Source organism: Amaranthus tricolor, chromosome 7 (genome assembly GCF_026212465.1).
Source record: "Amaranthus tricolor cultivar Red isolate AtriRed21 chromosome 7, ASM2621246v1, whole genome shotgun sequence".
NCBI lineage: Eukaryota > Viridiplantae > Streptophyta > Magnoliopsida > Caryophyllales > Amaranthaceae > Amaranthus > Amaranthus tricolor.
This window is the reverse complement of record NC_080053.1, coordinates 9,484,335-9,505,827: the sequence shown is the minus strand read 5'-3', so window position 1 is coordinate 9,505,827 and position 21,493 is coordinate 9,484,335. Positions and strand designations below refer to the sequence as shown.

The 21,493-nt window shown below is 48.4% G+C and overlaps 32 non-coding genes across 32 annotated transcripts; all 32 read right to left on the bottom strand.

Annotated features, from left to right (window-relative positions):
- Positions 1–372: 372 nt before the first annotated feature.
- LOC130819258 (5S ribosomal RNA) lies at positions 373–491 on the bottom strand. The gene has a single exon (XR_009044303.1). It is a non-coding gene; the product is annotated as a 5S ribosomal RNA (ribosomal RNA).
- Positions 492–1,046: 555 nt separating this feature from the next.
- On the bottom strand, positions 1,047–1,165 carry LOC130819257 (5S ribosomal RNA). Its single transcript, XR_009044302.1, has one exon. It is a non-coding gene; the product is annotated as a 5S ribosomal RNA (ribosomal RNA).
- Positions 1,166–1,718: 553 nt separating this feature from the next.
- Positions 1,719–1,837, bottom strand: LOC130819255 (5S ribosomal RNA). The gene has a single exon (XR_009044300.1). It is a non-coding gene; the product is annotated as a 5S ribosomal RNA (ribosomal RNA).
- A 554-nt stretch (positions 1,838–2,391) lies between these two features.
- Positions 2,392–2,510, bottom strand: LOC130819254 (5S ribosomal RNA). The gene has a single exon (XR_009044299.1). It is a non-coding gene; the product is annotated as a 5S ribosomal RNA (ribosomal RNA).
- Positions 2,511–3,065: 555 nt separating this feature from the next.
- On the bottom strand, positions 3,066–3,184 carry LOC130819253 (5S ribosomal RNA). The gene has a single exon (XR_009044298.1). It is a non-coding gene; the product is annotated as a 5S ribosomal RNA (ribosomal RNA).
- Positions 3,185–3,740: 556 nt separating this feature from the next.
- Positions 3,741–3,859, bottom strand: LOC130819251 (5S ribosomal RNA). The gene has a single exon (XR_009044297.1). It is a non-coding gene; the product is annotated as a 5S ribosomal RNA (ribosomal RNA).
- Positions 3,860–4,414: 555 nt separating this feature from the next.
- LOC130819250 (5S ribosomal RNA) lies at positions 4,415–4,533 on the bottom strand. The gene has a single exon (XR_009044296.1). It is a non-coding gene; the product is annotated as a 5S ribosomal RNA (ribosomal RNA).
- A 555-nt stretch (positions 4,534–5,088) lies between these two features.
- LOC130819249 (5S ribosomal RNA) lies at positions 5,089–5,207 on the bottom strand. Its single transcript, XR_009044295.1, has one exon. It is a non-coding gene; the product is annotated as a 5S ribosomal RNA (ribosomal RNA).
- A 554-nt stretch (positions 5,208–5,761) lies between these two features.
- LOC130819248 (5S ribosomal RNA) lies at positions 5,762–5,880 on the bottom strand. Its single transcript, XR_009044294.1, has one exon. It is a non-coding gene; the product is annotated as a 5S ribosomal RNA (ribosomal RNA).
- A 555-nt stretch (positions 5,881–6,435) lies between these two features.
- Positions 6,436–6,554, bottom strand: LOC130819247 (5S ribosomal RNA). Its single transcript, XR_009044293.1, has one exon. It is a non-coding gene; the product is annotated as a 5S ribosomal RNA (ribosomal RNA).
- Positions 6,555–7,106: 552 nt separating this feature from the next.
- LOC130819245 (5S ribosomal RNA) lies at positions 7,107–7,225 on the bottom strand. The gene has a single exon (XR_009044292.1). It is a non-coding gene; the product is annotated as a 5S ribosomal RNA (ribosomal RNA).
- Positions 7,226–7,781: 556 nt separating this feature from the next.
- On the bottom strand, positions 7,782–7,900 carry LOC130819244 (5S ribosomal RNA). Its single transcript, XR_009044291.1, has one exon. It is a non-coding gene; the product is annotated as a 5S ribosomal RNA (ribosomal RNA).
- Positions 7,901–8,453: 553 nt separating this feature from the next.
- Positions 8,454–8,572, bottom strand: LOC130819242 (5S ribosomal RNA). Its single transcript, XR_009044289.1, has one exon. It is a non-coding gene; the product is annotated as a 5S ribosomal RNA (ribosomal RNA).
- Positions 8,573–9,127: 555 nt separating this feature from the next.
- LOC130819241 (5S ribosomal RNA) lies at positions 9,128–9,246 on the bottom strand. Its single transcript, XR_009044288.1, has one exon. It is a non-coding gene; the product is annotated as a 5S ribosomal RNA (ribosomal RNA).
- A 555-nt stretch (positions 9,247–9,801) lies between these two features.
- LOC130819422 (5S ribosomal RNA) lies at positions 9,802–9,920 on the bottom strand. Its single transcript, XR_009044460.1, has one exon. It is a non-coding gene; the product is annotated as a 5S ribosomal RNA (ribosomal RNA).
- A 553-nt stretch (positions 9,921–10,473) lies between these two features.
- LOC130819240 (5S ribosomal RNA) lies at positions 10,474–10,592 on the bottom strand. The gene has a single exon (XR_009044287.1). It is a non-coding gene; the product is annotated as a 5S ribosomal RNA (ribosomal RNA).
- A 555-nt stretch (positions 10,593–11,147) lies between these two features.
- On the bottom strand, positions 11,148–11,266 carry LOC130819239 (5S ribosomal RNA). Its single transcript, XR_009044285.1, has one exon. It is a non-coding gene; the product is annotated as a 5S ribosomal RNA (ribosomal RNA).
- A 552-nt stretch (positions 11,267–11,818) lies between these two features.
- LOC130819238 (5S ribosomal RNA) lies at positions 11,819–11,937 on the bottom strand. The gene has a single exon (XR_009044284.1). It is a non-coding gene; the product is annotated as a 5S ribosomal RNA (ribosomal RNA).
- A 554-nt stretch (positions 11,938–12,491) lies between these two features.
- Positions 12,492–12,610, bottom strand: LOC130819420 (5S ribosomal RNA). Its single transcript, XR_009044458.1, has one exon. It is a non-coding gene; the product is annotated as a 5S ribosomal RNA (ribosomal RNA).
- Positions 12,611–13,163: 553 nt separating this feature from the next.
- LOC130819237 (5S ribosomal RNA) lies at positions 13,164–13,282 on the bottom strand. Its single transcript, XR_009044283.1, has one exon. It is a non-coding gene; the product is annotated as a 5S ribosomal RNA (ribosomal RNA).
- Positions 13,283–13,837: 555 nt separating this feature from the next.
- On the bottom strand, positions 13,838–13,956 carry LOC130819419 (5S ribosomal RNA). The gene has a single exon (XR_009044457.1). It is a non-coding gene; the product is annotated as a 5S ribosomal RNA (ribosomal RNA).
- Positions 13,957–14,511: 555 nt separating this feature from the next.
- On the bottom strand, positions 14,512–14,630 carry LOC130819418 (5S ribosomal RNA). Its single transcript, XR_009044456.1, has one exon. It is a non-coding gene; the product is annotated as a 5S ribosomal RNA (ribosomal RNA).
- A 552-nt stretch (positions 14,631–15,182) lies between these two features.
- On the bottom strand, positions 15,183–15,301 carry LOC130819417 (5S ribosomal RNA). Its single transcript, XR_009044455.1, has one exon. It is a non-coding gene; the product is annotated as a 5S ribosomal RNA (ribosomal RNA).
- Positions 15,302–15,854: 553 nt separating this feature from the next.
- LOC130819236 (5S ribosomal RNA) lies at positions 15,855–15,973 on the bottom strand. Its single transcript, XR_009044282.1, has one exon. It is a non-coding gene; the product is annotated as a 5S ribosomal RNA (ribosomal RNA).
- Positions 15,974–16,527: 554 nt separating this feature from the next.
- On the bottom strand, positions 16,528–16,646 carry LOC130819416 (5S ribosomal RNA). Its single transcript, XR_009044454.1, has one exon. It is a non-coding gene; the product is annotated as a 5S ribosomal RNA (ribosomal RNA).
- A 556-nt stretch (positions 16,647–17,202) lies between these two features.
- On the bottom strand, positions 17,203–17,321 carry LOC130819415 (5S ribosomal RNA). Its single transcript, XR_009044453.1, has one exon. It is a non-coding gene; the product is annotated as a 5S ribosomal RNA (ribosomal RNA).
- Positions 17,322–17,874: 553 nt separating this feature from the next.
- Positions 17,875–17,993, bottom strand: LOC130819447 (5S ribosomal RNA). Its single transcript, XR_009044483.1, has one exon. It is a non-coding gene; the product is annotated as a 5S ribosomal RNA (ribosomal RNA).
- Positions 17,994–18,546: 553 nt separating this feature from the next.
- On the bottom strand, positions 18,547–18,665 carry LOC130819414 (5S ribosomal RNA). The gene has a single exon (XR_009044452.1). It is a non-coding gene; the product is annotated as a 5S ribosomal RNA (ribosomal RNA).
- Positions 18,666–19,217: 552 nt separating this feature from the next.
- On the bottom strand, positions 19,218–19,336 carry LOC130819235 (5S ribosomal RNA). Its single transcript, XR_009044281.1, has one exon. It is a non-coding gene; the product is annotated as a 5S ribosomal RNA (ribosomal RNA).
- Positions 19,337–19,890: 554 nt separating this feature from the next.
- Positions 19,891–20,009, bottom strand: LOC130819234 (5S ribosomal RNA). Its single transcript, XR_009044279.1, has one exon. It is a non-coding gene; the product is annotated as a 5S ribosomal RNA (ribosomal RNA).
- Positions 20,010–20,561: 552 nt separating this feature from the next.
- On the bottom strand, positions 20,562–20,680 carry LOC130819233 (5S ribosomal RNA). The gene has a single exon (XR_009044278.1). It is a non-coding gene; the product is annotated as a 5S ribosomal RNA (ribosomal RNA).
- Positions 20,681–21,233: 553 nt separating this feature from the next.
- LOC130819231 (5S ribosomal RNA) lies at positions 21,234–21,352 on the bottom strand. Its single transcript, XR_009044276.1, has one exon. It is a non-coding gene; the product is annotated as a 5S ribosomal RNA (ribosomal RNA).
- Between the last annotated feature and the right edge of the window lie 141 nt (positions 21,353–21,493).

Sequence of the window (21,493 nt, the reverse complement as noted above, 5' to 3'; positions counted from 1 at the left end):
AAAGCCAGGTGAACTCGCAACAAAAAAGCGACAAAATATTTAAGAAAACCGCGCAACACTTGGAAATCAAGAGGCCATCCATGCCGGGCGCGCTTCCGCGGGGACTTCCGACGGGACCCGGTGCAATTTCCGCTTACACGAACGCACCGACGCACGCCTCTTTCGGACAATTCGTTCGTATGCGCATCGACCCGCCTCGACGGGTCCTATCTTTCGAGTGCCCGTAAATTCGAGGTCGGGACCCGGTTGCGAGTTATATTTTTATAAATAAAATTACTTCCATGGAGTATACTACGATAACCACTGAAATGCCTTTTGCTCAAGTGCAGCGGAAACAGATAAGAAAAATAAAAAAAAAAAAGGAGGGAAAAAGGGGTGCAACACGAGGACTTCCCAGGAGGTCACCCATCCTAGTACTACTCTCGCCCAAGCACGCTTAACTGCGGAGTTCTGATGGGATCCGGTGCATTAGTGCTGGTATGATCGCACCCGTTCATTCACCGTAGCAATTTGTTTACATGCGCAATGCCGCCCAAAAAAAAAAAAAAAAAACCAGAGCATTCCAAAGCTCGTAAATTCGCAGCCGAGACCCCAATTTCGAGCCTTCTCCTTCCCAAATACCGTTTTTCACCCTCCCGGTATTGTCCGATTCACAAAAGAGTCCGCCGGCTTTAAAAGCCAGGTGAACTCGCAACAAAAAAGCGACAAAATATTTAAGAAAACCGCGCAACACTTGGAAATCAAGAGGCCATCCATGCCGGGCGCGCTTCCGCGGGGACTTCCGACGGGACCCGGTGCAATTTCCGCTTACACGAACGCACCGACGCACGCCTCTTTCGGACAATTTGTTCGTATGCGCATCGACCCGCCTCGACGGGTCCTATCTTTCGAGTGCCCGTAAATTCGAGGTCGGGACCCGGTTGCGAGTTATATTTTTATAAATAAAATTACTTCCATGGAGTATACTACGATAACCACTGAAATGCCTTTTGCTCAAGTGCAGCGGAAACAGATAAGAAAATAAAAAAAAAAAAAGGAGGGAAAAAGGGGTGCAACACGAGGACTTCCCAGGAGGTCACCCATCCTAGTACTACTCTCGCCCAAGCACGCTTAACTGCGGAGTTCTGATGGGATCCGGTGCATTAGTGCTGGTATGATCGCACCCGTTCATTCACCGTAGCAATTTGTTTACATGCGCAATGCCGCCCAAAAAAAAAAAAAAAAACCAGAGCATTCCAAAGCTCGTAAATTCGCAGCCGAGAGTCCAATTTCGAGCCTTCTCCTTCCCAAATACCGTTTTTCACCCTCCCGGTATTGTCCGATTCACAAAAGAGTCCGCCGGCTTTAAAAGCCAGGTGAACTCGCAACAAAAAAGCGACAAAATATTTAAGAAATCCGCGCAACACTTGGAAATCAAGAGGCCATCCATGCCGGGCGCGCTTCCGCGGGGACTTCCGACGGGACCCGGTGCAATTTCCGCTTACACGAACGCACCGACGCACGCCTCTTTCGGACAATTCGTTCGTATGCGCATCGACCCGCCTCGACGGGTCCTATCTTTCGAGTGCCCGTAAATTCGAGGTCGGGACCCGGTTGCGAGTTATATTTTTATAAATAAAATTACTTCCATGGAGTATACTACGATAACCACTGAAATGCCTTTTGCTCAAGTGCAGCGGAAACAGATAAGAAAAATAAAAAAAAAAAGGAGGGAAAAAGGGGTGCAACACGAGGACTTCCCAGGAGGTCACCCATCCTAGTACTACTCTCGCCCAAGCACGCTTAACTGCGGAGTTCTGATGGGATCCGGTGCATTAGTGCTGGTATGATCGCACCCGTTCATTCACCGTAGCAATTTGTTTACATGCGCAATGCCGCCCAAAAAAAAAAAAAAAAACCAGAGCATTCCAAAGCTCGTAAATTCGCAGCCGAGACCCCAATTTCGAGCCTTCTCCTTCCCAAATACCGTTTTTCACCCTCCCGGTATTGTCCGATTCACAAAAGAGTCCGCCGGCTTTAAAAGCCAGGTGAACTCGCAACAAAAAAGCGACAAAATATTTAAGAAAACCGCGCAACACTTGGAAATCAAGAGGCCATCCATGCCGGGCGCGCTTCCGCGGGGACTTCCGACGGGACCCGGTGCAATTTCCGCTTACACGAACGCACCGACGCACGCCTCTTTCGGACAATTTGTTCGTATGCGCATCGACCCGCCTCGACGGGTCCTATCTTTCGAGTGCCCGTAAATTCGAGGTCGGGACCCGGTTGCGAGTTATATTTTTATAAATAAAATTACTTCCATGGAGTATACTACGATAACCACTGAAATGCCTTTTGCTCAAGTGCAGCGGAAACAGATAAGAAAATAAAAAAAAAAAAAGGAGGGAAAAAGGGGTGCAACACGAGGACTTCCCAGGAGGTCACCCATCCTAGTACTACTCTCGCCCAAGCACGCTTAACTGCGGAGTTCTGATGGGATCCGGTGCATTAGTGCTGGTATGATCGCACCCGTTCATTCACCGTAGCAATTTGTTTACATGCGCAATGCCGCCCAAAAAAAAAAAAAAAAAACCAGAGCATTCCAAAGCTCGTAAATTCGCAGCCGAGACCCCAATTTCGAGCCTTCTCCTTCCCAAATACCGTTTTTCACCCTCCCGGTATTGTCCGATTCACAAAAGAGTCCGCCGGCTTTAAAAGCCAGGTGAACTCGCAACAAAAAAGCGACAAAATATTTAAGAAAACCGCGCAACACTTGGAAATCAAGAGGCCATCCATGCCGGGCGCGCTTCCGCGGGGACTTCCGACGGGACCCGGTGCAATTTCCGCTTACACGAACGCACCGACGCACGCCTCTTTCGGACAATTCGTTCGTATGCGCATCGACCCGCCTCGACGGGTCCTATCTTTCGAGTGCCCGTAAATTCGAGGTCGGGACCCGGTTGCGAGTTATATTTTTATAAATAAAATTACTTCCATGGAGTATACTACGATAACCACTGAAATGCCTTTTGCTCAAGTGCAGCGGAAACAGATAAGAAAAATTAAAAAAAAAAAGGAGGGAAAAAGGGGTGCAACACGAGGACTTCCCAGGAGGTCACCCATCCTAGTACTACTCTCGCCCAAGCACGCTTAACTGCGGAGTTCTGATGGGATCCGGTGCATTAGTGCTGGTATGATCGCACCCGTTCATTCACCGTAGCAATTTGTTTACATGCGCAATGCCGCCCAAAAAAAAAAAAAAAAAACCAGAGCATTCCAAAGCTCGTAAATTCGCAGCCGAGAGTCCAATTTCGAGCCTTCTCCTTCCCAAATACCGTTTTTCACCCTCCCGGTATTGTCCGATTCACAAAAGAGTCCGCCGGCTTTAAAAGCCAGGTGAACTCGCAACAAAAAAGCGACAAAATATTTAAGAAAACCGCGCAACACTTGGAAATCAAGAGGCCATCCATGCCGGGCGCGCTTCCGCGGGGACTTCCGACGGGACCCGGTGCAATTTCCGCTTACACGAACGCACCGACGCACGCCTCTTTCGGACAATTCGTTCGTATGCGCATCGACCCGCCTCGACGGGTCCTATCTTTCGAGTGCCCGTAAATTCGAGGTCGGGACCCGGTTGCGAGTTATATTTTTATAAATAAAATTACTTCCATGGAGTATACTACGATAACCACTGAAATGCCTTTTGCTCAAGTGCAGCGGAAACAGATAAGAAAAATAAAAAAAAAAAAAGGAGGGAAAAAGGGGTGCAACACGAGGACTTCCCAGGAGGTCACCCATCCTAGTACTACTCTCGCCCAAGCACGCTTAACTGCGGAGTTCTGATGGGATCCGGTGCATTAGTGCTGGTATGATCGCACCCGTTCATTCACCGTAGCAATTTGTTTACATGCGCAATGCCGCCCAAAAAAAAAAAAAAAAAACCAGAGCATTCCAAAGCTCGTAAATTCGCAGCCGAGACCCCAATTTCGAGCCTTCTCCTTCCCAAATACCGTTTTTCACCCTCCCGGTATTGTCCGATTCACAAAAGAGTCCGCCGGCTTTAAAAGCCAGGTGAACTCGCAACAAAAAAGCGACAAAATATTTAAGAAAACCGCGCAACACTTGGAAATCAAGAGGCCATCCATGCCGGGCGCGCTTCCGCGGGGACTTCCGACGGGACCCGGTGCAATTTCCGCTTACACGAACGCACCGACGCACGCCTCTTTCGGACAATTCGTTCGTATGCGCATCGACCCGCCTCGACGGGTCCTATCTTTCGAGTGCCCGTAAATTCGAGGTCGGGACCCGGTTGCGAGTTATATTTTTATAAATAAAATTACTTCCATGGAGTATACTACGATAACCACTGAAATGCCTTTTGCTCAAGTGCAGCGGAAACAGATAAGAAAAATAAAAAAAAAAAAGGAGGGAAAAAGGGGTGCAACACGAGGACTTCCCAGGAGGTCACCCATCCTAGTACTACTCTCGCCCAAGCACGCTTAACTGCGGAGTTCTGATGGGATCCGGTGCATTAGTGCTGGTATGATCGCACCCGTTCATTCACCGTAGCAATTTGTTTACATGCGCAATGCCGCCCAAAAAAAAAAAAAAAAAAACCAGAGCATTCCAAAGCTCGTAAATTCGCAGCCGAGAGTCCAATTTCGAGCCTTCTCCTTCCCAAATACCGTTTTTCACCCTCCCGGTATTGTCCGATTCACAAAAGAGTCCGCCGGCTTTAAAAGCCAGGTGAACTCGCAACAAAAAAGCGACAAAATATTTAAGAAAACCGCGCAACACTTGGAAATCAAGAGGCCATCCATGCCGGGCGCGCTTCCGCGGGGACTTCCGACGGGACCCGGTGCAATTTCCGCTTACACGAACGCACCGATGCACGCCTCTTTCGGACAATTCGTTCGTATGCGCATCGACCCGCCTCGACGGGTCCTATCTTTCGAGTGCCCGTAAATTCGAGGTCGGGACCCGGTTGCGAGTTATATTTTTATAAATAAAATTACTTCCATGGAGTATACTACGATAACCACTGAAATGCCTTTTGCTCAAGTGCAACGGAAACAGATAAGAAAAATAAAAAAAAAAAGGAGGGAAAAAGGGGTGCAACACGAGGACTTCCCAGGAGGTCACCCATCCTAGTACTACTCTCGCCCAAGCACGCTTAACTGCGGAGTTCTGATGGGATCCGGTGCATTAGTGCTGGTATGATCGCACCCGTTCATTCACCGTAGCAATTTGTTTACATGCGCAATGCCGCCCAAAAAAAAAAAAAAAAACCAGAGCATTCCAAAGCTCGTAAATTCGCAGCCGAGACCCCAATTTCGAGCCTTCTCCTTCCCAAATACCGTTTTTCACCCTCCCGGTATTGTCCGATTCACAAAAGAGTCCGCCGGCTTTAAAAGCCAGGTGAACTTTCAACAAAAAAGCGACAAAATATTTAAGAAATCCGCGCAACACTTGGAAATCAAGAGGCCATCCATGCCGGGCGCGCTTCCGCGGGGACTTCCGACGGGACCCGGTGCAATTTCCGCTTACACGAACGCACCGACGCACGCCTCTTTCGGACAATTCGTTCGTATGCGCATCGACCCGCCTCGACGGGTCCTATCTTTCGAGTGCCCGTAAATTCGAGGTCGGGACCCGGTTGCGAGTTATATTTTTATAAATAAAATTACTTCCATGGAGTATACTACGATAACCACTGAAATGCCTTTTGCTCAAGTGCAGCGGAAACAGATAAGAAAAATAAAAAAAAAAAAGGAGGGAAAAAGGGGTGCAACACGAGGACTTCCCAGGAGGTCACCCATCCTAGTACTACTCTCGCCCAAGCACGCTTAACTGCGGAGTTCTGATGGGATCCGGTGCATTAGTGCTGGTATGATCGCACCCGTTCATTCACCGTAGCAATTTGTTTACATGCGCAATGCCGCCCAAAAAAAAAAAAAAAAAAACCAGAGCATTCCAAAGCTCGTAAATTCGCAGCCGAGAGTCCAATTTCGAGCCTTCTCCTTCCCAAATACCGTTTTTCACCCTCCCGGTATTGTCCGATTCACAAAAGAGTCCGCCGGCTTTAAAAGCCAGGTGAACTCGCAACAAAAAAGCGACAAAATATTTAAGAAAACCGCGCAACACTTGGAAATCAAGAGGCCATCCATGCCGGGCGCGCTTCCGCGGGGACTTCCGACGGGACCCGGTGCAATTTCCGCTTACACGAACGCACCGATGCACGCCACTTTCGGACAATTCGTTCGTATGCGCATCGACCCGCCTCGACGGGTCCTATCTTTCGAGTGCCCGTAAATTCGAGGTCGGGACCCGGTTGCGAGTTATATTTTTATAAATAAAATTACTTCCATGGAGTATACTACGATAACCACTGAAATGCCTTTTGCTCAAGTGCAGCGGAAACAGATAAGAAAAATAAAAAAAAAAAGGAGGGAAAAAGGGGTGCAACACGAGGACTTCCCAGGAGGTCACCCATCCTAGTACTACTCTCGCCCAAGCACGCTTAACTGCGGAGTTCTGATGGGATCCGGTGCATTAGTGCTGGTATGATCGCACCCGTTCATTCACCGTAGCAATTTGTTTACATGCGCAATGCCGCCCAAAAAAAAAAAAAAACCAGAGCATTCCAAAGCTCGTAAATTCGCAGCCGAGACCCCAATTTCGAGCCTTCTCCTTCCCAAATACCGTTTTTCACCCTCCCGGTATTGTCCGATTCACAAAAGAGTCCGCCGGCTTTAAAAGCCAGGTGAACTTTCAACAAAAAAGCGACAAAATATTTAAGAAATCCGCGCAACACTTGGAAATCAAGAGGCCATCCATGCCGGGCGCGCTTCCGCGGGGACTTCCGACGGGACCCGGTGCAATTTCCGCTTACACGAACGCACCGACGCACGCCTCTTTCGGACAATTCGTTCGTATGCGCATCGACCCGCCTCGACGGGTCCTATCTTTCGAGTGCCCGTAAATTCGAGGTCGGGACCCGGTTGCGAGTTATATTTTTATAAATAAAATTACTTCCATGGAGTATACTACGATAACCACTGAAATGCCTTTTGCTCAAGTGCAGCGGAAACAGATAAGAAAAATAAAAAAAAAAAAGGAGGGAAAAAGGGGTGCAACACGAGGACTTCCCAGGAGGTCACCCATCCTAGTACTACTCTCGCCCAAGCACGCTTAACTGCGGAGTTCTGATGGGATCCGGTGCATTAGTGCTGGTATGATCGCACCCGTTCATTCACCGTAGCAATTTGTTTACATGCGCAATGCCGCCCAAAAAAAAAAAAAAAAAAAACCAGAGCATTCCAAAGCTCGTAAATTCGCAGCCGAGAGTCCAATTTCGAGCCTTCTCCTTCCCAAATACCGTTTTTCACCCTCCCGGTATTGTCCGATTCACAAAAGAGTCCGCCGGCTTTAAAAGCCAGGTGAACTCGCAACAAAAAAGCGACAAAATATTTAAGAAAACCGCGCAACACTTGGAAATCAAGAGGCCATCCATGCCGGGCGCGCTTCCGCGGGGACTTCCGACGGGACCCGGTGCAATTTCCGCTTACACGAACGCACCGATGCACGCCACTTTCGGACAATTCGTTCGTATGCGCATCGACCCGCCTCGACGGGTCCTATCTTTCGAGTGCCCGTAAATTCGAGGTCGGGACCCGGTTGCGAGTTATATTTTTATAAATAAAATTACTTCCATGGAGTATACTACGATAACCACTGAAATGCCTTTTGCTCAAGTGCAGCGGAAACAGATAAGAAAAATAAAAAAAAAAAGGAGGGAAAAAGGGGTGCAACACGAGGACTTCCCAGGAGGTCACCCATCCTAGTACTACTCTCGCCCAAGCACGCTTAACTGCGGAGTTCTGATGGGATCCGGTGCATTAGTGCTGGTATGATCGCACCCGTTCATTCACCGTAGCAATTTGTTTACATGCGCAATGCCGCCCAAAAAAAAAAAAAAAACCAGAGCATTCCAAAGCTCGTAAATTCGCAGCCGAGACCCCAATTTCGAGCCTTCTCCTTCCCAAATACCGTTTTTCACCCTCCCGGTATTGTCCGATTCACAAAAGAGTCCGCCGGCTTTAAAAGCCAGGTGAACTTTCAACAAAAAAGCGACAAAATATTTAAGAAATCCGCGCAACACTTGGAAATCAAGAGGCCATCCATGCCGGGCGCGCTTCCGCGGGGACTTCCGACGGGACCCGGTGCAATTTCCGCTTACACGAACGCACCGACGCACGCCTCTTTCGGACAATTCGTTCGTATGCGCATCGACCCGCCTCGACGGGTCCTATCTTTCGAGTGCCCGTAAATTCGAGGTCGGGACCCGGTTGCGAGTTATATTTTTATAAATAAAATTACTTCCATGGAGTATACTACGATAACCACTGAAATGCCTTTTGCTCAAGTGCAGCGGAAACAGATAAGAAAAATAAAAAAAAAAAAGGAGGGAAAAAGGGGTGCAACACGAGGACTTCCCAGGAGGTCACCCATCCTAGTACTACTCTCGCCCAAGCACGCTTAACTGCGGAGTTCTGATGGGATCCGGTGCATTAGTGCTGGTATGATCGCACCCGTTCATTCACCGTAGCAATTTGTTTACATGCGCAATGCCGCCCAAAAAAAAAAAAAAAAAAACCAGAGCATTCCAAAGCTCGTAAATTCGCAGCCGAGAGTCCAATTTCGAGCCTTCTCCTTCCCAAATACCGTTTTTCACCCTCCCGGTATTGTCCGATTCACAAAAGAGTCCGCCGGCTTTAAAAGCCAGGTGAACTCGCAACAAAAAAGCGACAAAATATTTAAGAAAACCGCGCAACACTTGGAAATCAAGAGGCCATCCATGCCGGGCGCGCTTCCGCGGGGACTTCCGACGGGACCCGGTGCAATTTCCGCTTACACGAACGCACCGATGCACGCCACTTTCGGACAATTCGTTCGTATGCGCATCGACCCGCCTCGACGGGTCCTATCTTTCGAGTGCCCGTAAATTCGAGGTCGGGACCCGGTTGCGAGTTATATTTTTATAAATAAAATTACTTCCATGGAGTATACTACGATAACCACTGAAATGCCTTTTGCTCAAGTGCAGCGGAAACAGATAAGAAAAATAAAAAAAAAAAGGAGGGAAAAAGGGGTGCAACACGAGGACTTCCCAGGAGGTCACCCATCCTAGTACTACTCTCGCCCAAGCACGCTTAACTGCGGAGTTCTGATGGGATCCGGTGCATTAGTGCTGGTATGATCGCACCCGTTCATTCACCGTAGCAATTTGTTTACATGCGCAATGCCGCCCAAAAAAAAAAAAAAAAAAACCAGAGCATTCCAAAGCTCGTAAATTCGCAGCCGAGAGTCCAATTTCGAGCCTTCTCCTTCCCAAATACCGTTTTTCACCCTCCCGGTATTGTCCGATTCACAAAAGAGTCCGCCGGCTTTAAAAGCCAGGTGAACTCGCAACAAAAAAGCGACAAAATATTTAAGAAATCCGCGCAACACTTGGAAATCAAGAGGCCATCCATGCCGGGCGCGCTTCCGCGGGGACTTCCGACGGGACCCGGTGCAATTTCCGCTTACACGAACGCACCGACGCACGCCTCTTTCGGACAATTCGTTCGTATGCGCATCGACCCGCCTCGACGGGTCCTATCTTTTGAGTGCCCGTAAATTCGAGGTCGGGACCCGGTTGCGAGTTATATTTTTATAAATAAAATTACTTCCATGGAGTATACTACGATAACCACTGAAATGCCTTTTGCTCAAGTGCAGCGGAAACAGATAAGAAAAATAAAAAAAAAAAGGAGGGAAAAAAGGGTGCAACACGAGGACTTCCCAGGAGGTCACCCATCCTAGTACTACTCTCGCCCAAGCACGCTTAACTGCGGAGTTCTGATGGGATCCGGTGCATTAGTGCTGGTATGATCGCACCCGTTCATTCACCGTAGCAATTTGTTTACATGCGCAATGCCGCCCAAAAAAAAAAAAAAAACCAGAGCATTCCAAAGCTCGTAAATTCGCAGCCGAGACCCCAATTTCGAGCCTTCTCCTTCCCAAATACCGTTTTTCACCCTCCCGGTATTGTCCGATTCACAAAAGAGTCCGCCGGCTTTAAAAGCCAGGTGAACTTTCAACAAAAAAGCGACAAAATATTTAAGAAATCCGCGCAACACTTGGAAATCAAGAGGCCATCCATGCCGGGCGCGCTTCCGCGGGGACTTCCGACGGGACCCGGTGCAATTTCCGCTTACACGAACGCACCGACGCACGCCTCTTTCGGACAATTCGTTCGTATGCGCATCGACCCGCCTCGACGGGTCCTATCTTTCGAGTGCCCGTAAATTCGAGGTCGGGACCCGGTTGCGAGTTATATTTTTATAAATAAAATTACTTCCATGGAGTATACTACGATAACCACTGAAATGCCTTTTGCTCAAGTGCAGCGGAAACAGATAAGAAAAATAAAAAAAAAAAAGGAGGGAAAAAGGGGTGCAACACGAGGACTTCCCAGGAGGTCACCCATCCTAGTACTACTCTCGCCCAAGCACGCTTAACTGCGGAGTTCTGATGGGATCCGGTGCATTAGTGCTGGTATGATCGCACCCGTTCATTCACCGTAGCAATTTGTTTACATGCGCAATGCCGCCCAAAAAAAAAAAAAAAAAAACCAGAGCATTCCAAAGCTCGTAAATTCGCAGCCGAGAGTCCAATTTCGAGCCTTCTCCTTCCCAAATACCGTTTTTCACCCTCCCGGTATTGTCCGATTCACAAAAGAGTCCGCCGGCTTTAAAAGCCAGGTGAACTCGCAACAAAAAAGCGACAAAATATTTAAGAAAACCGCGCAACACTTGGAAATCAAGAGGCCATCCATGCCGGGCGCGCTTCCGCGGGGACTTCCGACGGGACCCGGTGCAATTTCCGCTTACACGAACGCACCGATGCACGCCACTTTCGGACAATTCGTTCGTATGCGCATCGACCCGCCTCGACGGGTCCTATCTTTCGAGTGCCCGTAAATTCGAGGTCGGGACCCGGTTGCGAGTTATATTTTTATAAATAAAATTACTTCCATGGAGTATACTACGATAACCACTGAAATGCCTTTTGCTCAAGTGCAGCGGAAACAGATAAGAAAAATAAAAAAAAAAAGGAGGGAAAAAGGGGTGCAACACGAGGACTTCCCAGGAGGTCACCCATCCTAGTACTACTCTCGCCCAAGCACGCTTAACTGCGGAGTTCTGATGGGATCCGGTGCATTAGTGCTGGTATGATCGCACCCGTTCATTCACCGTAGCAATTTGTTTACATGCGCAATGCCGCCCAAAAAAAAAAAAAAACCAGAGCATTCCAAAGCTCGTAAATTCGCAGCCGAGACCCCAATTTCGAGCCTTCTCCTTCCCAAATACCGTTTTTCACCCTCCCGGTATTGTCCGATTCACAAAAGAGTCCGCCGGCTTTAAAAGCCAGGTGAACTTTCAACAAAAAAGCGACAAAATATTTAAGAAATCCGCGCAACACTTGGAAATCAAGAGGCCATCCATGCCGGGCGCGCTTCCGCGGGGACTTCCGACGGGACCCGGTGCAATTTCCGCTTACACGAACGCACCGACGCACGCCTCTTTCGGACAATTCGTTCGTATGCGCATCGACCCGCCTCGACGGGTCCTATCTTTCGAGTGCCCGTAAATTCGAGGTCGGGACCCGGTTGCAAGTTATATTTTTATAAATAAAATTACTTCCATGGAGTATACTACGATAACCACTGAAATGCCTTTTGCTCAAGTGCAGCGGAAACAGATAAGAAAAATAAAAAAAAAAAAGGAGGGAAAAAGGGGTGCAACACGAGGACTTCCCAGGAGGTCACCCATCCTAGTACTACTCTCGCCCAAGCACGCTTAACTGCGGAGTTCTGATGGGATCCGGTGCATTAGTGCTGGTATGATCGCACCCGTTCATTCACCGTAGCAATTTGTTTACATGCGCAATGCCGCCCAAAAAAAAAAAAAAAAAACCAGAGCATTCCAAAGCTCGTAAATTCGCAGCCGAGAGTCCAATTTCGAGCCTTCTCCTTCCCAAATACCGTTTTTCACCCTCCCGGTATTGTCCGATTCACAAAAGAGTCCGCCGGCTTTAAAAGCCAGGTGAACTCGCAACAAAAAAGCGACAAAATATTTAAGAAATCCGCGCAACACTTGGAAATCAAGAGGCCATCCATGCCGGGCGCGCTTCCGCGGGGACTTCCGACGGGACCCGGTGCAATTTCCGCTTACACGAACGCACCGACGCACGCCTCTTTCGGACAATTCGTTCGTATGCGCATCGACCCGCCTCGACGGGTCCTATCTTTTGAGTGCCCGTAAATTCGAGGTCGGGACCCGGTTGCGAGTTATATTTTTATAAATAAAATTACTTCCATGGAGTATACTACGATAACCACTGAAATGCCTTTTGCTCAAGTGCAGCGGAAACAGATAAGAAAAATAAAAAAAAAAAGGAGGGAAAAAAGGGTGCAACACGAGGACTTCCCAGGAGGTCACCCATCCTAGTACTACTCTCGCCCAAGCACGCTTAACTGCGGAGTTCTGATGGGATCCGGTGCATTAGTGCTGGTATGATCGCACCCGTTCATTCACCGTAGCAATTTGTTTACATGCGCAATGCCGCCCAAAAAAAAAAAAAAAACCAGAGCATTCCAAAGCTCGTAAATTCGCAGCCGAGACCCCAATTTCGAGCCTTCTCCTTCCCAAATACCGTTTTTCACCCTCCCGGTATTGTCCGATTCACAAAAGAGTCCGCCGGCTTTAAAAGCCAGGTGAACTTTCAACAAAAAAGCGACAAAATATTTAAGAAATCCGCGCAACACTTGGAAATCAAGAGGCCATCCATGCCGGGCGCGCTTCCGCGGGGACTTCCGACGGGACCCGGTGCAATTTCCGCTTACACGAACGCACCGACGCACGCCTCTTTCGGACAATTCGTTCGTATGCGCATCGACCCGCCTCGACGGGTCCTATCTTTCGAGTGCCCGTAAATTCGAGGTCGGGACCCGGTTGCGAGTTATATTTTTATAAATAAAATTACTTCCATGGAGTATACTACGATAACCACTGAAATGCCTTTTGCTCAAGTGCAGCGGAAACAGATAAGAAAAATAAAAAAAAAAAAGGAGGGAAAAAGGGGTGCAACACGAGGACTTCCCAGGAGGTCACCCATCCTAGTACTACTCTCGCCCAAGCACGCTTAACTGCGGAGTTCTGATGGGATCCGGTGCATTAGTGCTGGTATGATCGCACCCGTTCATTCACCGTAGCAATTTGTTTACATGCGCAATGCCGCCCAAAAAAAAAAAAAAAAAAACCAGAGCATTCCAAAGCTCGTAAATTCGCAGCCGAGAGTCCAATTTCGAGCCTTCTCCTTCCCAAATACCGTTTTTCACCCTCCCGGTATTGTCCGATTCACAAAAGAGTCCGCCGGCTTTAAAAGCCAGGTGAACTCGCAACAAAAAAGCGACAAAATATTTAAGAAATCCGCGCAACACTTGGAAATCAAGAGGCCATCCATGCCGGGCGCGCTTCCGCGGGGACTTCCGACGGGACCCGGTGCAATTTCCGCTTACACGAACGCACCGACGCACGCCTCTTTCGGACAATTCGTTCGTATGCGCATCGACCCGCCTCGACGGGTCCTATCTTTCGAGTGCCCGTAAATTCGAGGTCGGGACCCGGTTGCGAGTTATATTTTTATAAATAAAATTACTTCCATGGAGTATACTACGATAACCACTGAAATGCCTTTTGCTCAAGTGCAGCGGAAACAGATAAGAAAAATAAAAAAAAAAAGGAGGGAAAAAAGGGTGCAACACGAGGACTTCCCAGGAGGTCACCCATCCTAGTACTACTCTCGCCCAAGCACGCTTAACTGCGGAGTTCTGATGGGATCCGGTGCATTAGTGCTGGTATGATCGCACCCGTTCATTCACCGTAGCAATTTGTTTACATGCGCAATGCCGCCCAAAAAAAAAAAAAAAAAACCAGAGCATTCCAAAGCTCGTAAATTCGCAGCCGAGAGTCCAATTTCGAGCCTTCTCCTTCCCAAATACCGTTTTTCACCCTCCCGGTATTGTCCGATTCACAAAAGAGTCCGCCGGCTTTAAAAGCCAGGTGAACTCGCAACAAAAAAGCGACAAAATATTTAAGAAATCCGCGCAACACTTGGAAATCAAGAGGCCATCCATGCCGGGCGCGCTTCCGCGGGGACTTCCGACGGGACCCGGTGCAATTTCCGCTTACACGAACGCACCGACGCACGCCTCTTTCGGACAATTCGTTCGTATGCGCATCGACCCGCCTCGACGGGTCCTATCTTTTGAGTGCCCGTAAATTCGAGGTCGGGACCCGGTTGCGAGTTATATTTTTATAAATAAAATTACTTCCATGGAGTATACTACGATAACCACTGAAATGCCTTTTGCTCAAGTGCAGCGGAAACAGATAAGAAAAATAAAAAAAAAAAAGGAGGGAAAAAAGGGTGCAACACGAGGACTTCCCAGGAGGTCACCCATCCTAGTACTACTCTCGCCCAAGCACGCTTAACTGCGGAGTTCTGATGGGATCCGGTGCATTAGTGCTGGTATGATCGCACCCGTTCATTCACCGTAGCAATTTGTTTACATGCGCAATGCCGCCCAAAAAAAAAAAAAAAACCAGAGTATTCCAAAGCTCGTAAATTCGCAGCCGAGACCCCAATTTCGAGCCTTCTCCTTCCCAAATACCGTTTTTCACCCTCCCGGTATTGTCCGATTCACAAAAGAGTCCGCCGGCTTTAAAAGCCAGGTGAACTTTCAACAAAAAAGCGACAAAATATTTAAGAAATCCGCGCAACACTTGGAAATCAAGAGGCCATCCATGCCGGGCGCGCTTCCGCGGGGACTTCCGACGGGACCCGGTGCAATTTCCGCTTACACGAACGCACCGACGCACGCCTCTTTCGGACAATTCGTTCGTATGCGCATCGACCCGCCTCGACGGGTCCTATCTTTTGAGTGCCCGTAAATTCGAGGTCGGGACCCGGTTGCGAGTTATATTTTTATAAATAAAATTACTTCCATGGAGTATACTACGATAACCACTGAAATGCCTTTTGCTCAAGTGCAGCGGAAACAGATAAGAAAAATAAAAAAAAAAAGGAGGGAAAAAAGGGTGCAACACGAGGACTTCCCAGGAGGTCACCCATCCTAGTACTACTCTCGCCCAAGCACGCTTAACTGCGGAGTTCTGATGGGATCCGGTGCATTAGTGCTGGTATGATCGCACCCGTTCATTCACCGTAGCAATTTGTTTACATGCGCAATGCCGCCCAAAAAAAAAAAAAAAACCAGAGCATTCCAAAGCTCGTAAATTCGCAGCCGAGACCCCAATTTCGAGCCTTCTCCTTCCCAAATACCGTTTTTCACCCTCCCGGTATTGTCCGATTCACAAAAGAGTCCGCCGGCTTTAAAAGCCAGGTGAACTTTCAACAAAAAAGCGACAAAATATTTAAGAAATCCGCGCAACACTTGGAAATCAAGAGGCCATCCATGCCGGGCGCGCTTCCGCGGGGACTTCCGACGGGACCCGGTGCAATTTCCGCTTACACGAACGCACCGACGCACGCCTCTTTCGGACAATTCGTTCGTATGCGCATCGACCCGCCTCGACGGGTCCTATCTTTCGAGTGCCCGTAAATTCGAGGTCGGGACCCGGTTGCGAGTTATATTTTTATAAATAAAATTACTTCCATGGAGTATACTACGATAACCACTGAAATGCCTTTTGCTCAAGTGCAGCGGAAACAGATAAGAAAAATAAAAAAAAAAAAGGAGGGAAAAAGGGGTGCAACACGAGGACTTCCCAGGAGGTCACCCATCCTAGTACTACTCTCGCCCAAGCACGCTTAACTGCGGAGTTCTGATGGGATCCGGTGCATTAGTGCTGGTATGATCGCACCCGTTCATTCACCGTAGCAATTTGTTTACATGCGCAATGCCGCCCAAAAAAAAAAAAAAAAAACCAGAGCATTCCAAAGCTCGTAAATTCGCAGCCGAGAGTCCAATTTCGAGCCTTCTCCTTCCCAAATACCGTTTTTCACCCTCCCGGTATTGTCCGATTCACAAAAGAGTCCGCCGGCTTTAAAAGCCAGGTGAACTCGCAACAAAAAAGCGACAAAATATTTAAGAAATCCGCGCAACACTTGGAAATCAAGAGGCCATCCATGCCGGGCGCGCTTCCGCGGGGACTTCCGACGGGACCCGGTGCAATTTCCGCTTACACGAACGCACCGACGCACGCCTCTTTCGGACAATTCGTTCGTATGCGCATCGACCCGCCTCGACGGGTCCTATCTTTCGAGTGCCCGTAAATTCGAGGTCGGGACCCGGTTGCGAGTTATATTTTTATAAATAAAATTACTTCCATGGAGTATACTACGATAACCACTGAAATGCCTTTTGCTCAAGTGCAGCGGAAACAGATAAGAAAAATAAAAAAAAAAAGGAGGGAAAAAAGGGTGCAACACGAGGACTTCCCAGGAGGTCACCCATCCTAGTACTACTCTCGCCCAAGCACGCTTAACTGCGGAGTTCTGATGGGATCCGGTGCATTAGTGCTGGTATGATCGCACCCGTTCATTCACCGTAGCAATTTGTTTACATGCGCAATGCCGCCCAAAAAAAAAAAAAAAAAAACCAGAGCATTCCAAAGCTCGTAAATTCGCAGCCGAGAGTCCAATTTCGAGCCTTCTCCTTCCCAAATACCGTTTTTCACCCTCCCGGTATTGTCCGATTCACAAAAGAGTCCGCCGGCTTTAAAAGCCAGGTGAACTCGCAACAAAAAAGCGACAAAATATTTAAGAAATCCGCGCAACACTTGGAAATCAAGAGGCCATCCATGCCGGGCGCGCTTCCGCGGGGACTTCCGACGGGACCCGGTGCAATTTCCGCTTACACGAACGCACCGACGCACGCCTCTTTCGGACAATTCGTTCGTATGCGCATCGACCCGCCTCGACGGGTCCTATCTTTTGAGTGCCCGTAAATTCGAGGTCGGGACCCGGTTGCGAGTTATATTTTTATAAATAAAATTACTTCCATGGAGTATACTACGATAACCACTGAAATGCCTTTTGCTCAAGTGCAGCGGAAACAGATAAGAAAAATAAAAAAAAAAAAGGAGGGAAAAAAGGGTGCAACACGAGGACTTCCCAGGAGGTCACCCATCCTAGTACTACTCTCGCCCAAGCACGCTTAACTGCGGAGTTCTGATGGGATCCGGTGCATTAGTGCTGGTATGATCGCACCCGTTCATTCACCGTAGCAATTTGTTTACATGCGCAATGCCGCCCAAAAAAAAAAAAAAAACCAGAGCATTCCAAAGCTCGTAAATTCGCAGCCGAGACCCCAATTTCGAGCCTTCTCCTTCCCAAATACCGTTTTTCACCCTCCCGGTATTGTCCGATTCACAAAAGAGTCCGCCGGCTTTAAAAGCCAGGTGAACTTTCAACAAAAAAGCGACAAAATATTTAAGAAATCCGCGCAACACTTGGAAATCAAGAGGCCATCCATGCCGGGCGCGCTTCCGCGGGGACTTCCGACGGGACCCGGTGCAATTTCCGCCTACACGAACGCACCGACGCACGCCTCTTTCGGACAATTCGTTCGTATGCGCATCGACCCGCCTCGACGGGTCCTATCTTTCGAGTGCCCGTAAATTCGAGGTCGGGACCCGGTTGCGAGTTATATTTTTATAAATAAAATTACTTCCATGGAGTATACTACGATAACCACTGAAATGCCTTTTGCTCAAGTGCAGCGGAAACAGATAAGAAAAATAAAAAAAAAAAAGGAGGGAAAAACGGGTGCAACACGAGGACTTCCCAGGAGGTCACCCATCCTAGTACTACTCTCGCCCAAGCACGCTTAACTGCGGAGTTCTGATGGGATCCGGTGCATTAGTGCTGGTATGATCGCACCCGTTCATTCACCGTAGCAATTTGTTTACATGCGCAATGCCGCCCAAAAAAAAAAAAAAAAACCAGAGCATTCCAAAGCTCGTAAATTCGCAGCCGAGAGTCCAATTTCGAGCCTTCTCCTTCCCAAATACCGTTTTTCACCCTCCCGGTATTGTCCGATTCACAAAAGAGTCCGCCGGCTTTAAAAGCCAGGTGAACTCGCAACAAAAAAGCGACAAAATATTTAAGAAATCCGCGCAACACTTGGAAATCAAGAGGCCATCCATGCCGGGCGCGCTTCCGCGGGGACTTCCGACGGGACCCGGTGCAATTTCCGCTTACACGAACGCACCGACGCACGCCTCTTTCGGACAATTCGTTCGTATGCGCATCGACCCGCCTCGACGGGTCCTATCTTTCGAGTGCCCGTAAATTCGAGGTCGGGACCCGGTTGCGAGTTATATTTTTATAAATAAAATTACTTCCATGGAGTATACTACGATAACCACTGAAATGCCTTTTGCTCAAGTGCAGCGGAAACAGATAAGAAAAATAAAAAAAAAAAGGAGGGAAAAAAGGGTGCAACACGAGGACTTCCCAGGAGGTCACCCATCCTAGTACTACTCTCGCCCAAGCACGCTTAACTGCGGAGTTCTGATGGGATCCGGTGCATTAGTGCTGGTATGATCGCACCCGTTCATTCACCGTAGCAATTTGTTTACATGCGCAATGCCGCCCAAAAAAAAAAAAAAAACCAGAGCATTCCAAAGCTCGTAAATTCGCAGCCGAGACCCCAATTTCGAGCCTTCTCCTTCCCAAATACCGTTTTTCACCCTCCCGGTATTGTCCGATTCACAAAAGAGTCCGCCGGCTTTAAAAGCCAGGTGAACTTTCAACAAAAAAGCGACAAAATATTTAAGAAATCCGCGCAACACTTGGAAATCAAGAGGCCATCCATGCCGGGCGCGCTTCCGCGGGGACTTCCGACGGGACCCGGTGCAATTTCCGCTTACACGAACGCACCGACGCACGCCTCTTTCGGACAATTCGTTCGTATGCGCATCGACCCGCCTCGACGGGTCCTATCTTTCGAGTGCCCGTAAATTCGAGGTCGGGACCCGGTTGCGAGTTATATTTTTATAAATAAAATTACTTCCATGGAGTATACTACGATAACCACTGAAATGCCTTTTGCTCAAGTGCAGCGGAAACAGATAAGAAAAATAAAAAAAAAAAGGAGGGAAAAAGGGGTGCAACACGAGGACTTCCCAGGAGGTCACCCATCCTAGTACTACTCTCGCCCAAGCACGCTTAACTGCGGAGTTCTGATGGGATCCGGTGCATTAGTGCTGGTATGATCGCACCCGTTCATTCACCGTAGCAATTTGTTTACATGCGCAATGCCGCCCAAAAAAAAAAAAAAAAACCAGAGCATTCCAAAGCTCGTAAATTCGCAGCCGAGACCCCAATTTCGAGCCTTCTCCTTCCCAAATACCGTTTTTCACCCTCCCGGTATTGTCCGATTCACAAAAGAGTCCGCCGGCTTTAAAAGCCATGTGAACTTTCAACAAAAAAGCGACAAAATATTTAAGAAATCCGCGCAACACTTGGAAATCAAGAGGCCATCCATGCCGGGTGCGCTTCCGCGGGGACTTCCGACGGGACCCGGTGCAATTTCCGCTTACACGAACGCACCGACGCACGCCTCTTTCGGACAATTCGTTCGTATGCGCATCGACCCGCCTCGACGGGTCCTATCTTTCGAGTGCCCGTAAATTCGAGGTCGGGACCCGGTTGCGAGTTATATTTTTATAAATAAAATTACTTCCATGGAGTATACTACGATAACCACTGAAATGCCTTTTGCTCAAGTGCAGCGGAAACAGATAAGAAAAATAAAAAAAAAAAAGGAGGGAAAAAGGGGTGCAACACGAGGACTTCCCAGGAGGTCACCCATCCTAGTACTACTCTCGCCCAAGCACGCTTAACTGCGGAGTTCTGATGGGATCCGGTGCATTAGTGCTGGTATGATCGCACCCGTTCATTCACCGTAGCAATTTGTTTACATGCGCAATGCCGCCCAAAAAAAAAAAAAAAACCAGAGCATTCCAAAGCTCGTAAATTCGCAGCCGAGACCCCAATTTCGAGCCTTCTCCTTCCCAAATACCGTTTTTCACCCTCCCGGTATTGTCCGATTCACAAAAGAGTCCGCCGGCTTTAAAAGCCAGGTGAACTTTCAACAAAAAAGCGACAAAATATTTAAGAAATCCGCGCAACACTTGGAAATCAAGAGGCCATCCATGCCGGGCGCGCTTCCGCGGGGACTTCCGACGGGACCCGGTGCAATTTCCGCTTACACGAACGCACCGACGCACGCCTCTTTCGGACAATTCGTTCGTATGCGCATCGACCCGCCTCGACGGGTCCTATCTTTCGAGTGCCCGTAAATTCGAGGTCGGGACCCGGTTGCGAGTTATATTTTTATAAATAAAATTACTTCCATGGAGTATACTACGATAACCACTGAAATGCCTTTTGCTCAAGTGCAGCGGAAACAGATAAGAAAAATAAAAAAAAAAAGGAGGGAAAAAGGGGTGCAACACGAGGACTTCCCAGGAGGTCACCCATCCTAGTACTACTCTCGCCCAAGCACGCTTAACTGCGGAGTTCTGATGGGATCCGGTGCATTAGTGCTGGTATGATCGCACCCGTTCATTCACCGTAGCAATTTGTTTACATGCGCAATGCCGCCCAAAAAAAAAAAAAAAACCAGAGCATTCCAAAGCTCGTAAATTCGCAGCCGAGACCCCTATTTCGAGCCTTCTCCTTCCCAAATACCGTTTTTCACCCTCCCGGTATTGTCCGATTCACAAAAGAGTCCGCCGGCTTTAAAAGCCAGGTGAACTCGCAACAAAAAAGCGACAAAATATTTGAGAAATCCGCGCAACACTTGGAAATCAAGAGGCCATCCATGCCGGGCGCGCTTCCGCGGGGACTTCCGACGGGACCCGGTGCAATTTCCGCTTACACGAACGCACCGACGCACGCCTCTTTCGGACAATTCGTTCGTATGCGCATCGACCCGCCTCGACGGGTCCTATCTTTCGAGTGCCCGTAAATTCGAGGTCGGGACCCGGTTGCGAGTTATATTTTTATAAATAAAATTACTTCCATGGAGTATACTACGATAACCACTGAAATGCCTTCTGCTCAAGTGCAGCGGAAACAGATAAGAAAAATTAAAAAAAAAAAGGAGGGAAAAAGGGGTGCAACACGAGGACTTCCCAGGAGGTCACCCATCCTAGTACTACTCTCGCCCAAGCACGCTTAACTGCGGAGTTCTGATGGGATCCGGTGCATTAGTGCTGGTATGATCGCACCCGTTCATTCACCGTAGCAATTTGTTTACATGCGCAATGCCGCCCAAAAAAAAAAAAAAAAAAACCAGAGCATTCCAAAGCTCGTAAATTCGCAGCCGAGACCCCTATTTCGAGCCTTCTCCTTCCCAAATACCGTTTTTCAC